The following is a 13,032-nucleotide window of genomic DNA, read 5'->3' on the forward strand; positions in this document are numbered from 1 at the left end:
CAAAAACAAGATGCTTCAATGATTCAGTAATCTGCTTTCCTTTTAATTTAGATTTAATATTAATTTTTTTTTTTTAATCAAAATACAAAAGAAAAAACAACAAAAAAGTTACTTGTAAAGTACAACATTTTGAAGATTATTATAACTCATTGAGCATTCTTGATAAACACTTCAGAAGATTATTTTTAAAAGATAAAACTTGAAATTTATCAATGTAATTGCCAGTCACTTTCCTGAATCAGATCAACTTTCATTAAGTTGAATGAGTGTCTTCCATACAAAACTGATTTAACCTTGGCTGAAATGATACAGACTATTATTAGCGTAATCAACAGTTTCAAGTTTCAAATCCTCATAGTCCTCAACATTGACTGAAAATTGAGTCATCAGTTAATCAAATCTAACAATCTAACCCTAACCCTGCTCATCGCAATCTAAATATTAGTAACTCAGTTGATACCTTAATTAACCCACTTGGTGCCATGATACAATAGCATCCATTTTCATGTCATAGTATTATTCATCATAATTTGATAACATTCCAAACTTCATTTCAATATACCAATAAATGGTGAACAAACAAGGATGCTTCTATCTGCTTGAAGCACTGATGAAATCCCTTTCAAATCATACCTTATCCTTTAAATAAGGAAATTATATATTAGATTGTGTGATCTAACAAATTTGTAATGTCTCTGATCTTAGGTCTGCACAGTCATATATATAATTCACAAGCCATTCTAAGATTTACAGTAATCTATGTATCACTGATGAGGTCCAATAAGGCTAAAACACTTATGTAACCAACTTAACTGTATTCAAACTACCAAGGCAGGTGAAAGAACATAACAACAGGCAAAATCGACATTTACAACGTACACTAACAATCAGTATATCATTTCAGCAAGTTTCATCCAAATTCAGCCAATAGTTAGATTCTTTTATGGTTTTTATCCTGAATTAACTGTATTTTGTCAAAATCTGTAGTTTCTAATAAGATTGAGAGATTTATATAAAGAAGGTACTACAAGCTTTTAAGGGCTAATTAATTTCACTGAATTAATATTCCAAAGTTGTCGCCCTTAATTTTTTTGACTAAAACTTGTTATTTAGACCATTACTGTTCACATCATTCAAGGTGTAGTTTTAATTGAGGTTGCTAACAATTAGAGATTATATCTTACTTCTCCATAGTTATGTTTTATTTTCTCTTTTTATCTTTCTATATCTTATTCTTCTTGTTCTCTTTGGAGCTAGATTGCGTTATCTTTTCAGTTAATAGTTGTCTTGTACTTTGTCTTAGATTTATTAAAAAAATTGTAAAAAATGTTGCTCTACATTTCATTTCATTTTGCTTTGCTTTCTTATAACACAGGGTGGGACCAGGTGGTGAGAAATGAATAGGATTCTATCTGGGTTGTGCATAATCATACAACTGTAATTTCAACAATGATTGACCAGGTTCAGTGTTTAGCAGCATCAAAAGCTTAAGGATTCATGAATGCAGATATGAACAGGATTCAATATACAGGGTTGTTCTGAAAATGGTTTGCTAGCAATTTGATTGGGAAATCCCATAAGGAATCAGTTTATTGGTTATTTCCTCTCATTGACTGGGTTTTTTTTAAGTTGCATTAGAGATCTGCATAGAAGAAGGTTGATCTGAAGGTTTGCATTGGGGATCTGGAGTAGAGTAACTTAGGAAAACTTACCAACAGCCTTAACCAAAAAATAAGGAGCCTGTCCCTTGTAGGTTAACCCTAAACCCTAACCCTAACCCTGACCCTAAAACCATAACCCTAACACCAACCCTAATCCTAACCCTAACCCTAACACTAACCCTAAACCCTAATCCTAACCCTAAAACCCTAACCCTGACCCTAAAACCCTAACCCTAATACCCTAGTGGAAATCGTGCTGGTGTTAATCTAAAAAATTACCAAACCCTTTTTGTGGTCCGAAAAACGGGTTGGTGGTGGTGGTGGAAGCCTGGGAAATTTTACCTATTTATATTGTGTAATTCACTGACAAATTGTTACATACCTCTTTGTTTCATTGTTGTTAAATAAATAGATTGTCAATAAACCTTTTTCTTCAGTGTGAAATATAAACAAAACTCTTTCGCTCTCAAAGTAGTATATGTGCGTGTGTGTGAGAGTGAGAGGGGGGAGAAAGATGAATGATTTAGAATAAATATATTTTAATTGTTGTGTGAGAAAGTATATATAATTTCATTATAAAATATAGTGTCTTTCAAAAACATCCTATATTTGAAACTATATCTCATGTTTAAGAAAAAAAAAATCATTTTACATTTTCATTTTTCCTGAATGCTGACACTGTCTTCCTTACTCCCCTCTCCCACTTTTTCTTTCGTTAGACGCTTTCTGTCTCCCTCTCCCACTTTTTCTTTACTTTTTTTTGTTAGACGCTAGCAAACAATCTGTATCTCTCCCTCACTCCCCCTCTCACAAACATACAATTTCTCTCTCTTTCCTTCACGCGCTTATGCACACTTTGACTTCGCCATGTTAGCAAACTTCAAAATTGGTAAAAGTTATGGTTGAAAATTGATTTTTACAGCTATACACGGGTGTCTCTGAGAGAAAAAGCTGACGAAAATGCAGATAGGGTCATGACGAATGTCCTCCTAAAATTGGAGTGACATGTGTGCTAATTTGTGGACGTGCATAAACTACATTCACGCGCACACACACACACACCTTGCCTTTTATATATATACAGATATAAACATCAAAGCAGCTGTCTGGCTTCTGTGTCAGTGGCACATAAATAGCACCTATGCTCTTTGACAGAAAGGAACACAGAAATAAAGAGGGAGAGAAAATAGAAAAAGGTTTAGTGGCTAGCGATCTATCATGGTGAATGCCAGACAGAGCGGTCACACAAGAGAGCTATGAAGAAGGGGAGATAATAAAGTAGTGGTGATCCCAAAACGAAGGTGTGCGTGCGTATGTGAAAGCGTGTATGTGCATGTGGAAGGGGGTTGATGACCTTGACGTGTGCATGTGCTGGTGTGTATGCTGGTGTGGGTGCTGGGAAGTGGTCAGTGCTAGTGTGTGTGGGGTGGCATGATGTGGTGTGGTATGGTGGTGTGTGGTGTGGTGGTGTGTAGTGTCTGGAGATGAGTTCGGTGGGGCAGTTGCAGCCGGAGACGATGGGGCGGCCAGGGTTGTTAGGTTTGTGGATTTGGGGGATGAAGTAAATTGTGGGAGTGCGAGGGGTGCAGACAATGAGGTTAGAGGTGGTGGGGGGAGACAGGAGGAGGAGGAAATTAGGTCACGGATAGTGGAGGATACAGTCTGTTGGTAGCTGGGCGGCGGGGGTTGGGGGGTTGGAGGACAGAGGGCAGTAGAAGGAGGTGTCTTAAAGTTGGCAGAGAGATAACAAAACTGACACATGTTCCTTTCCTCAGGAGTATTAGTGAAGTGACAGTACTGAGCAGTGAAACCCAATCACATACCACTTATACTGTGGTGCTTTTAGTGATATACCAAAGATTTTTGCTTTTAAAGTTTTTTTTTATTCAACTTTAAAACCATATTAATTGCCTCTAGTTTAAGTATTCTCAGAGGAAGGGGCCAGGAATGAAAATGATAAGGAACTATCAGCATTAGAACTATTTGGTAGGGTCATTTTAGAAGGGGAGAGACCTACTTTCTCTCTGAAACCTTCGTACCTCTTACCCTTTTTTAAATTTATTTAACTCATATACACCAAAGATTTAGCCTGATTGTCTGTCTCTCTCTCTCTCTCTCTCTCTCTCACACACACACACACACACACACACACACACACACACACACACACACAAAGAGTATCAAATTACCAGTGACAACTGTGGGTGATAGATAGGGAGAGGTAACAAAAAAGATCTAACGAATCTAGACACACTGAGAGGTGGTGGGGTGACAAACATGAGAAGGGAAAGAGATGACAAAGTTTAATCAAGACAACAACAACAGAGAACATTGAAAAACAAGAAATTAAAGAAAACAACTAAAAAAATATAAATAACAAATTAGGTAGAATATAAAAGTCAAAGGGGATAAAAACTTAAATTAAGGTTTTGACACTAAAGAATAAATACCAAAAATAATAGACAATGGGTGCGGCTACTTGTATACTCATAAACTCACACACACAAATGTACATCATACAACAATGATGTGGGGGTTAACAGCCCCTTTCTAGATGCTGTTTTATATTTATGTAATTCTTGCCAAGCTCAACCTTGAACAATCTCTCTCTCCTTTCTTTCTTAACAGTGTGTGTAATGTGAGAGAGAGAGAGAGAGAGAGAGAGAGAGAGAGAGAGAGAGAGAGAGAGAGAGAGAGAGAGAGAGAGAGAAGGAGAGAGAGAGAAAGAGAGAGAAGGGGAAGGGAGAGAGAGAGAAGGGGAGAGAGAGAGAGAGAAGGGGGGAGAAAGAGAGAAGGGGAGAGAGAGAAGGGGAGAGAGAGAGAGAAAGGGGAGAGAAAGAGAGAAGGGGAGAGAGAGAGAAGGGGAGAGAGAGAGAAGGGGAGAGAGAGAGAAGGGGAGAGAGAGAGAGAAGGGGAGAGAGAGAGAAGGGGAGAGAGAGAGAGAGAAGGGGAGAGAGAGAGAGAAGGGGAGAGAGAGAGAGAAGGGGAGAGAGAGAGAAGGGGAGAGAGAGAGAGAAGGGGAGAGAGAGAGAGAAGGGGAGAGAGAGAGAAGGGGAGAGAGAGAGAAGGGGAGAGAGAGAGAGAAGGGGAGAGAGAGAGAGAAGGGGAGAGAGAGAGAAGGGGAGAGAGAGAGAAGGGGAGAGAGAGAGAGAAGGGGTGAGAGAGAGAGAAGGGGAGAGAGAGAGAGAAGGGGGAGAGAGAGAGAGAAGGGGAGAGAGAGAGAGAAGGGGAGAGAGAGAGAGAGGAGAGTGAGAGAAGGGGAGAGAGAGAGAGAGACTTTTGTCACTGCATATTGGCATAGGACAGCCATGGGCAAGGTGCAACCCAAGCGAGTTTCTGAATGACACTTCTAATGAAAAATTATTATAAATTTCTTTGTGGTGTAATCCACCTCATGATGAGTTATGTCTCATGCAACCCACTTCTTAGAAAAAACTGCCCATACCTGGCACAGGGCATAAATATCTATATATATAAAAATGAGAATGTGTGTCTGTCTGTCTGTCTGTCTGTATGTATGTCTGTCTGTGTGAATCCCTAAAACTCGAGAACTACACAACCAATTTCATTCAAATTTTACAGATGCCTTACTTAGGGTTCCAGTTGTGTTTTAGTCAAAAAAAATTTTAACTTCTTGCAGAGTTCGAGCCCACAGCAACATAATATCTCCTCCACTATTTAAGTATTACGTGTCAAAAGTGAAACAAAAACACTCATGTCAAATACTTTCACTTTAAAAATGAAACTATTCTACTAACTGAAACAATCACATTTCGATACTGTAATGACAGATACTTTCAGAGAGAGAGAGAAAGAAAGAGATGTATATGTATACATATAGATGTATATGTACACGTTATTCCACTAACTGAAACAATCACATTTCGATACTGTAATGACAGATACTTTCAGAGAGAGAGAAAGAGAGAGAAAGAGATGTATATGTATACATATACATGTATATGTACACGTATATGCATAGATATATATATATATATATAGATATAGATCTATATGCATACATGTATATGTATACACATGTGTAGATGTATATATATATATATATAGATGTACATGTAATATGTACACATATATACATATATATACATGCATACAGATATCTATACATATATACACCCATCACACACAAACACATGTACACAAACACACACATTAGTCATTTGTTTTCTTATCCAAAACTACGTCAAAAGTACTGAACGGATCTTTATGAAATTTGGAAATTATATTCTATGTATAACGGCCATAACTCCCATGAAAATTCATATATTTTTGATGTTGATGAAATTTTAACCCTAACATAACAGATGAGCATTATTTGTAATTCAACGGTACAACAGTGTAAGACTACCCTTTCAGATATACTTTGATTGTGATTTCTGCAATGTGGTGCATAAATTGTCAAGTAAATGAGACGCATCTTTGCCTCCACTGATTCACTTGCAAAGTGTTGAGTAAAATTATTTCGTTGCAGACCTCCTTTGGGTCTTTTTATTATCACTACGACACACATAGTCCCCAGTTGGTAACATTGATTTCAAGGCCCTCCTAGATGAGAGACTGGCATTCCACTTAATGTCTATGTTCCATGCTGGCATGGATTGGAGAGTTATTAATGTAGAAATATGGTATCGTAGCTACTAACGGTTGAGGGTTGCGTAGTCTAGACGGCGTTTTTAGATTTCATTATTATCTTTAACCCGGGCAAAGCCGGGTATTTCTGCTAGTCTTCAATAAAATAGAAATTCCACTGCTTTATGAACAAGGTCATTGTCATATTTGTTCTACACTGAGTCGATTCCACTGCTTTATGAACAAGGTCATTGACATATTTGTTCTACACTGAGTCGAACACTCCCTTGTCAATCCCATCATTAGAAATGAAGTCATCAACTAGAAAGATCTGCAATGATAAAACAATTTTGTATTCTGACCATGAGGACCAACACATTCATGGTCTGAGAATATCAGATGCTCAGTCTGTTAAAGTGCTTATAGGCTAGAGAACAATGAGTGACCAAATTAACAACTTGGTTTAGCACGCACACACACACACACACACATGCATGCATAAAGTATATATATTTATCAGTTTCATGTCTTATAAGAGTAGCCATTAATGGGTGAATAATGATATCACTAATAACTACAACAGTACCCACAAGTCTAAGAGCTTATACCTAAATATGCTAGGAATAACAGCCAAATCTACCTCAAATCACATGCTACAATTTCCTTTGCAGTATCTTAAACCAGTGATGGCACGTGGCTCAGTGGTTAGGGTATTCAGCTCATGATCATAGGGTCATGAGTTCAATTCCCAGTGGCATATTGTGTTCTTGAGCAAGACACTTTATTTCATGTTACTCTAGTCCACTCAGCTGGCAAAAATGAGTAGTACCTGTATTTCAAAGGGCCAGCCTTGTCCCACTCTGTATCACACTGAATCTCCCTGAGAAGTATGTGAAGGCGTACACATGTCTATGGAGTACTCAGCGACGTGCACGTTAATCTCATGAGCAAGCTGTTCCGTTGATCAGATCAACTGGAACCTTTGTTGTCATAAGTGACAGAGTGCCAGTTATCTTAAACCAGTATAAGTTGGAGTGGAGGCAATGACTCCTGCTGTATAGTGCTAGGTCCTCAATAAAACCATTATCCCTTGACCAAAATAGTTAACAACAGAAAACTGCAAAAGATTTTTATAAACTCTTCTCCACTCAAAACACATGCATACCAACTGCTCTGCCTGCAATGCCAAGGCCGAAGTGGTGGCTATGATCATGGAGGTATTTGAAGATATTTCCAGAGACATAGTAAGGAACACATGCATCAGGTTCCAGAGCCATCTTGAGGCCTTGGTGAAAGCTGAGGGCAGCTATTTTGAGTGAACTGTTATCTAGTTGATATTTTTTGATTTTCAGAAGTGCTTTATTTTTGTATGTTATATTGGTGGGGGTTTTTTTTTATGCAAACTATCAAATTTAGCCCAAACACCCTGCGTTTAACGTCCGCTTTCCATGCTAGCATGGGTTGGACGATTTGACTGAGGACTGGTGAAACCGGATGGCAACACCAGGCTCCAATCTAATTTGGCAGAGTTTCTACAGCTGGATGCCCTTCCTAACGCCAACCACTCAGAGAGTGTAGTGGGTGCTTTTACGTGTCATCCGCACGTATATATATATATATATATATATATATATATATATATATATATATATATATTATACATATATACGTACATACACACACATATATATTTATATATATACATACATATATACATGCATATGTATGTGTATATATATATATTTATATATACATACACACACACACACACACACACACACACACACACACACACAAGTATGCATGTATCTCTGGATGTTATATATATATATATAGCAAGAGTCTTTAAGTCATAAAAACAAAGTTATTCCAGCTGTATGAGCCGAATAACAGCAGAGAAACTGATTGGTTGGGGGTGGATTTATGAATTCCTGCTCTGAACAGATGCTACAATAAGCAACACCACAACTGTCACTACACTAAAGAATAACTCCATCATCAATTTGACCCTACTATTACCAACACTGCCATTATTATCACACCAATACAACTTCTATCAATACTATGCTACTACCATGAACAGTAATACTCCAGCATAACAACTGTCAATTCTATCCTACTATGAAAAACACTACTATTGCCAATACTACACTGTTACTACTGCTCTCATTACCACCACACTGATCAGTAACACCACAACACTGGTACACTAACACCACTACAACAACAATGAACAATAATGCCAACATCAACACAACAATTGCTAATACCCCCACTACCATTTACACCACTAGCACTACCACTCTTAGCCCACTATCACCACTCCCAATATTCATTCTAAGACACTCAATACTATCAATGCCAACATTACTATAGCTACAAAGACCACTACACACCAGTGCAAATGTCACTACTACAAATATTAACAACAAAACAACCTCCATAACAAACACTAACACCATTGCAAATAGGTAAATATATAAATAAGAATTCAATAAGTTTCTTTATTCCCTAGGATTTGCTTGATAAACATTTCTAGCAATAGTGTTAAGTTCCACTCAAAAATTTGCCTTAAAGAGTCAATAGACACCACAGGTGCAAGCAAATGTTTTGTACGTTTTTATTTTTAACCACCCTTTCAAAGACAATAACATATACTCATGTGCCTTTAATAGTAAGTTTTAAACCATACAGCTTATATTTAGATTGTGTGTGAATGAATGCGTGGGAGAGTGTGTGTATGTGTTTATATAAAAACAAAAGTTGTACAGTGTAATTTAGAAATACCAACATTACACATAAATACACACAAGCAGCAGTACCACACTCCCCCTCACCAGTTAATTAACACCTAAAACAAACACAACACATGTATGTATATTTACATTTATATACTTACAGACATGCTCCTACATATGAACCATAGATACACTCTCTTCATTTCATTTTTCCTATGCTTACTACAATGGCCTCTGTTCTCTGGAGCAGGCTGTCTCATGTTAACTCAAGCAACCCTAACTAAGCTGTTTCATCTTTTCTTATCGTTCATTTTGTGTTCAACCTTATCTGGTCCTGCACTTCATGTTAACTCAAGCAACCCTAACTAAGCTGTTTCATCTTTTCTTATCGTTCATTTTGTGTTCAAACCTTATCTGGTCCTGCACTTACCAACTATGTCTAGTTTAACCTCCCCAAAGTATCAGCCTCAAGAGTTTCCTCCTTGCTCATTCCTACAGTAGACTTGCCTCTGTGTAAATGAAATGTTAATAATAAAAATTTCACCAATCCCAGAGGAACTCCAGAGACTGTAGGCACTATTCGTTCCTCTGTACATGGCAACTAAGAAAATACAATACCACACACATTCAAAAATGCTTATACATATATATCAATATCATTTCATCAGTATTAAATGCCCACTTATCCATGCTTGCATCAGTCAGATGGAATTTGTTGTGGAAGATTTTCTACAGAGAGATGTCTTTCCTGCTGTCAACTTTCATCGATTTCTAACAAAGGTAATATTTCCCATGGCCAGACGTTTTTCGCAGAATAACGGAAAGGAATAACATTATTTGGATGATAGTGAAGCTCATTTACAACCACCACGTGATGTAAAGACAAGGGTGCACACAAACATGCACACATACCACTGTGCACTATCTTTGGCAAATGCCTTCTACTATAGCTCTGCAATGACCATTACTTTGTGAAAGAATCTGGTATATGGAAACTTCGTGGAAGCCAGTCATGTGTGTGTGTGTGTATGTGGAAAGTTTATATACATACATATGTGTATTGTCCAACCCATGCCAGTATGAACAATGGACATTAACTAAGGATATATATATATGTGTGTTGGTGTGCATATGAATGAGTGTATGTGTATATATATATATACGTGTGTATACACACACACACACTTACACACTATATATTTATATCATCATCATTTAATATCCCTTTTCTATGTTAACATGAACTGACGAACCAAAATGTTGTGCTGAGCTCCAATATCTGCTTTGGAATATCATCATCAGCAACAACATCATTTTAACATCCATTTTCTCACTGGTCAGAATTTGATGAGGCAGATTGCCTAGAGCCAGACACCGTTCCTGTCAGTGATCTTCATCTGTTTACTAGAAAGGTGATATTCCCCATAACAAGACATGTGTGAATGAGGGTTGCCACTTGCATAAAGGTGACATTCATTTACAAATATCAAATGAAGTCAGGTAAGGAGAAGGCCTGGGCCATAGTAGAAAACATTTGTCCAAGGTACTATGCAGTGGGACTGAACCCGAGATCTTGTGGTCAGGAAGCAGACTTCTTACCACACAGCCATGCCTGTGTCTATGTTGCATGTCTCGTTTCTCTGTTTGTTTTTTTTTTTCATTGTTCGAAAAAAAAGTTCGTATTCTGTTTTCGTTTCTCATTGTGTTTAAACGTTTTTTTTGCGATTTCCTGTACCCATATATGCATGTATGTATACATATAGATGTAAGTATGTACATATATGTATGGATATATGTAAATATTTATATATTATTTATATTATTATATGATCAAACGCCATGCATCCTTTTCCAAGTAAGTTTTATCTTAATAATTACCATGCACACTCTACTATTATTACTATCACTTCCTTGTCTATCTCTCTCCCTTTCTTGTTCTTCATCCTTTCTGTTTTTCTCTCCCACCTTTCCCTATTCTTCTCTTCCTTTCACCATTCCTTCTCTCTCTCACTCTTCTTCCTTGACCCTCTCATCGCTGACACGTGACGAAAGGTATTCTTTCTTTCTATTCACTGCCTTCCTATAGAGAAGACGTGATTTTTCTGTCTCTCATTCACGTCCAACTAGCATTCAACATAATAATTTTCCTATCATCTTGGCTTAACAGCCCTTACCATTTGTTCTCACTGTCCTGTTCTTGTTAACACTTTCACACCCTCCGCAAAAAATTCCAAATTTTATTTAATTTGCTTTGCGGAAAGGGACTGTTCCAACATAATTAAGGGATCAGCAAAAGTTGCTGATCCCTTAATTATATTTATAATTATAAAAGTTTGGATCTTGTTCAAAAACGGGGGCCACAGTTTTCATTTATGTTTTATGTAGTGTTTTTGGTACCGAAAGACTTTCAAACTTCGTATTACGTATCTATTTTGTGTTATAGAACAGAAAAAAAATTTTTGTATTCAAATTTATTTCATATAAAAAATTGTCTTATTTCGATAATTTCTACTAATCACTGACGTCTATTCAGTTGAAAACAGTTAGCGCTGTAACGGTGTATATCGTATTAATCCCCTAACCCTAACCCTAACCCTAACTCTAGAATCTGAACTCTAAAATTGTTACACACACAGATATGCACAGCGTAATTTATTATATAAACAATATATGCGTATAAATTACGATTAAAAACCGGATGAAATATGTCACAGGGAATAACATTTTTATGACCGGCCAGCAGTAACTCTATTCAGCTGAATAGACGTCAGTGATTGGTTGAAATTACAGAATACGACAACTTTAACAGAAATAACTTGCGGTGTAGGTTTTTTTGTTAAGAAGACTAAGAGTAAAAGATATTTTATATGACACATTCTACCAGTGTCCCAAGTTTCAAAGTGTTTCGTTAGTGTTTCGTTAAGAAAATACTGGTGCCCCCCGTTTTGAACAAGATCCAAAAGTTTTACCGATAATGGTTTTTTTTGGCAAAATTGTTAATTATCAATTTATTAATTAATTGACAATTCCCTGCCCTATATCTATAATGATATATACATACATCTATATATATATATATCATCATTTAACGTCCGTTTTTCATGCTAGCATGGGTTGGACGATTTGACTGAGGACTGGTGAAACCGGATGGCAACACCAAGCTTCAATCTGATTTGGCAGAGTTTCTACAGCTGGATGCCCTTCGTTATATATAGGCGGTGCCCCAGCATGGTCACAGTCAAATGACTGAAACAAGTAAAAGAATAAAAGAATATATCTAATGTAATATATATATATATATATATATATATTATATATATATATATATATATATATAATATGTAATATATATATATAATGTAATATATATATATATATAATCAGATGCCATGGAAAGCAGATGTTAAACGATGATGATGATGATGAATGTAATATGTATGTATATATATATATATATATGTATGTATATATATATATATATATATATATATATATATGTGTGTGTGTGTGTGTGTGTGTGTGTGTGTGTGTGTGTGTGTGTGTGTGTGTGTGTATATATATATATATATATATGTATATACACATATTAATAGTAATGGTAAGACTACAAAAGAATGAAAGAGACCTCAATATTATGTAAATAGAAGAATTTATTTGTAACAAATATATATATATATATATATATATATATATATATATATATATATATATATATATATATATATTGTAATATATGTGTGTATGTATATATATATATATATATATATATATATATATATATTGTAATATATGTGTGTGTATATATATATTATATATATATATATTATATATATAGTCCCAGATGAACCCACCTTGTGACAGGAGGCACAAATATTAATATTTCTGTTTTGAAAACCAGTGGATATATTCTACTGAATTTAGGTAAATAATTCTTCGAACAGACGGTCAGTGGTTCACCTGCTCTACATTGATAAGGGGCAAATACCCTGAAACTAGGCTGTAGATGCCAGACCAGCAAGGGGAAGCGGCTGATCTCCCCTGTT

General features: G+C 36.2%; 1 protein-coding gene across 4 annotated transcripts in view; it reads right to left on the reverse strand.

Annotated features, from left to right (window-relative positions):
• The window catches only part of LOC106876878 (uncharacterized), a 239,926-nt gene that overhangs the window by 206,701 nt on the left and 20,193 nt on the right, over positions 1-13,032 (reverse strand). The gene's annotated exons all lie outside the window — the stretch shown is intronic.

Source organism: Octopus bimaculoides, chromosome 6 (genome assembly GCF_046866305.1).
Source record: "Octopus bimaculoides isolate indiv1 chromosome 6, ASM4686630v1, whole genome shotgun sequence".
NCBI lineage: Eukaryota > Metazoa > Mollusca > Cephalopoda > Octopoda > Octopodidae > Octopus > Octopus bimaculoides.